Here is a 4,413-nt window from a genome sequence, read left to right on the forward strand (position 1 = left end):
AGCCGAGGGAGAGAGAGAGAGAGCGTGGAGTTGAGGGAGCAGAGAAGCGCGCCGCCACCTCCAGACGCCCTTGCCGCCGCCGAGGAGAAGGAGAGGAAGAGGAAGGGATGCTGTCCGCGCCCTGCCACCGCGTCAGTTCCCCGCCGCCGTGCTGCTTCGCCGTCTATGGGGAGTCGCTGCCGATCCGCCACGAGCCGCCATCGCAAGTCAACAACGAAGAGAGAGAGAGCCGCGAGGAGGAGGATCGCGCCACCCAGTCGTCGTCGTCCTCGCCGCGCCGCCGTCGAGCCCACTGAGCAGAAGCCCATCACCGCCGTTTGCACCTCTATCGCCGTCCGAGAAGCTTCCATGGCCGTTGCTGTCGAGCCCACTGAGCAGAAGCCCATCACCGCCGTTCTGCTTTCTTGCTTTCTGTTTTCTTGCTTTCTATTTTTTGTGTTCTTGGTGGTGGTGTTGTTGTTGGTGTTGGTGTTGGTGTTGGTGGTAGTCTTGCTTTCTGTTTCTGCTTCTTGGTTTGGTGTGGTTTGGTGTTGTTTGGTGTTGTTGCTGTTGTTTGGTGGTGGTGGTGGTGGTGGTGGTGGTGAGGGTATATTTGTCCAAAAAAATTAAAAGGACGATTTTAATACGAAAAAAAAACGTTAAGTATGATTCTAAATCGGAAATTACGTTGGTTTCCATGGTATTCTTTATTTGATTAAGCCAATGAATTGCTGCATGCACAAAAAGAAATTTGAAACCATTACTAAACCCATCTCATCTAAATCTAACATAATTTTTGTTAAAAAAATATTCAAGCAGTAGTAAAATTTATTATTTTTAATTAGTATTTTTTGTTATTAATTTAATTTTTTTATAAATAATTTAATAATATATTTTTAATTTATATTTTTAAATATTAATAATCAATTACTAGTCAAAAATAAATTTTTGACTTTCTATCATTCGCCCTAAACTTTTTCTTTTTTTTATTATTATATTCCTCCTATAATTAATTAAACTAAGAGTCCATTTGAAAAGTAGCAGAAACTATTTTTTTTTTACTTTTGAATTATGAAAAGTCACAGTACGCGTGTTTGGTACTATTTTAAAAAGAGCTTTTAACTTTTCAAAAAGTTAATTCATAACTTTTTGAAAAAATAGAAATATATGACTTTTCCTCCTCGATAAGTCATTCCATCGTTTACGTAAAAAAAAATAACATCAAAACAAAAAAAATCTACTTTCATTCTTGGCTCTCTAAAAAAATACTGAAAATATTAGCCCTCCACCACTATTTTCACCCAAGGTTCCATCTGCTAGAAGCATTGGCCTTCCACCATTATTTTCACGTAATGATATCTGCTGAAAATATTGACCCTCCATTACCATTTTAAAACAATGTTCCATCTGACCACCTATTGTATATATTTTTCCAGTTTTTTTTTTATCATTTTACCCCTCTATTTTTATTATTAAATTTGTATTTAACATTGTGTGTGGTATAAAATCGACTAAATCCCCAAAATGATCCCTCAGATTGGGCCCCTGCACCAATTTCACCCCTGAGTTTCCAATTACACCATTTTGGTCCTCGAGATTGAACTCCGGGCACCATAAAAGTCCCCAAACCTATTTCCGGCCTGAGTCAACAAATCGGAGTGCTGATCTGGCAAGTAGCTGCCACGGTGGATGTAGAAACGGCTATATGACATGGACATTTGGTGAATTTGCTCCAATATAGTCCCTACTCCCATTTATAAACCCTAAACTCAATGTGAACCCTATCTTTTTCATCTTTTTCTTCCACTTCCACTTCTGTCTTCTTTCTTCTTCTTCTTCTTGTGACAAATGATGGGTAGTGCTAGTCACGTAGTAGGGAGTTCGAGCCGCTCCTCTTCAACCAGGAACTGGACAAGAACATCAAGTGCAAAGTCTTTTTCCCAAATCAACATGGTTTGTAGGATGACCATGCACTTCGAATTTCTCATAACCATTATCACCAGCCCAAATTAGATGTCAATTTTTAGACTCCTTCCTAACCTTCTCAAGCCTACTTTTGATAACTAGTGGTAGTGTTCCCACGTGATTTTCCATCTTCACTTTATTCTTAGCCATTATGCGCATTACAAACATTCTGATTTTCTCGAGCAGTGTGATGATTGGCTTTTCTCGTGCTTCCTTTATCTTTGAGTTAAATACTTCACATGCGTTGTTGCAAATAGAGTCCAACTTCAGCTTGTGACTGAACTTTAACCTTGTCCATGAATCCTCTGGCCATTTTTCTAGATATGCCCAGGCATCCTCGTTAAGCCTCTTAATCTTATCCATTAACTCCTTGAACTCCTGGTGCGTAGTGACCCGTGCACAATCCCACAACAATCCCCTTAGCTTCAAGTCTTTCCATTGTTTGTTGAAATTACACCACAAATGTCACACACAGAAACGGTGATGCACATTAGGCATCACCTCCCTCATGGCTAGAATCAGACCCTGCAACAGAAATTGAGATAACATAGCCATGTTGAGTGAGAACACATAATGATTCACCATAACAGTCCCTAACTTTTACCCCGTGCACTATAATAGACCCTGACTTTTAAAAAATGCACCATAACAATTCCTAACTTTCACACTGATTCACCATAATAGACCTTAACATTTATATCGTGCAAACAACATAGTCCCATTCCAATTTTGCAGAATCAGTTCATATTCAACCCAAATAAAATTCACCAAATTGATTTCAAGAACAACTCATAAACGGTTGCTTATGCTATTATGCAGACTTCCTGATTTCAAGAATCAATAATCAATATATCATCATTATTAACCAATGTTAGTCACACACATACAAAATCAAATAAATAATCATTATTTCAATAATCATTAAGCTTTTTGGTGAACAAGCCACCAACATTCCTTCATCTTGTCATACCCAAGCTTTTTATGGTAATTTCTAATATATAAAACATCTAATGTATCTTCATCAATATCAGCCAAACAACTTTTCTTATTAGGAGAATAAACCATTCTTCCTTCTTTATTTTTTTCAAAGCTACCCCATGATGGAACATAATGTCAATTAGATTTTTCATCTGCATCAGAAATAAAAGTTGTACACATTAACTCAATGACCATGGTCACAACCCAAAAATCAACAGATTGCATTTTATGGATGGTAAAAAAAAAACTTTCCCCTGTTTCATTAGGCAAAAGCAGAGCATGTTTAAAACCCATATCCTAACAGAACAATATATGAAACCCTAAACCTTTATCAACGATGAAAACACCCCACCACAAACAAACAGAAAGCCAACTAAACCCTTGAAAATCAAGCTATGATTTGTCGAAAAAAAATAAGGGCACTATGTACTCACCTCAATAACAACAACAATGATGTTTCCTCAATAACGGCACTGTGAATTCCACGGCGATACTAGCAGTCCCGCAAAATTGTTGAACTCGCAAACCCTAAATCACCACACAGCCTTCACCATTGTCAGAGGAAGAGGGAGTCTAAGTGTTTCAGTGTTGGAGAAAGGAAGGAGAAGATTGTGAGTGATCAAAACCCATATGGCTCTAACGTTTTGTTTTCTTCATTCATGTAAAACGGTGACGTTTTACTCTCCTTAGGCGCCAAAACCCTAAACGACACCGTATGGAACATCCACCGTGGCAGTCACTTGCCAGATCAGCACTCCGATTTGCTTACTCAGGCCGAAAATAGGTTTCGGGACTTTTATGGTGCCCGGAGTTCAATCTCGATGACCAAAATGGTGCAATTGGAAACTCATGGGTGAAATTGGTGCAGGGGCCCAATCTGAGGGACCATTTTGGGAATTTAGTCGTATAAAATCTTAGTTTTAATTTTTTTTCATGTGATTTTATTTTTATATAGCTGCTATTATTTTTATAGTTAGTTATAGCAAGTTCTTGACCCCAATAAAAGAGGAGGGAATTTAGTAGAAGTAAAAAAAATAAAAAACAGCAACAAAATATACATTGACACACATTTCACATTTATTTTTTATTTTTATCTATCATATCATACACAATAAAATAGCAAACACTAACTACACAATAAATTTTTTGGCATTGCCATCAAGATTATTGTGAATTAAAATTTTATTACTATTTACCACATACAAAAATACCATTATAGGTGAAGATGAAGTAAAAGAACCAGTTTCTACCTAAAAAATAAAACTAATAAAAGAGAAAATAAGGAATTAATTGTCTAAACAATTGTAATCTTAGTGATTAGGTTATAGAAAATCAACATTTAATATTAAAAGGTATTTATTATCATTGTTATTTTAATATTATTTTTTGTAAAAAAAATTATATTTTTTGAGTTATTTATTCAAATGCTACAACTTTAAAATAAATACTTCTATAACTAAAAATTCAAATACAAAATAACTTATTTATAAA

The sequence above is a fragment of the Arachis ipaensis genome, chromosome B02, assembly GCF_000816755.2.
Source record: "Arachis ipaensis cultivar K30076 chromosome B02, Araip1.1, whole genome shotgun sequence".
Lineage (NCBI taxonomy): Eukaryota > Viridiplantae > Streptophyta > Magnoliopsida > Fabales > Fabaceae > Arachis > Arachis ipaensis.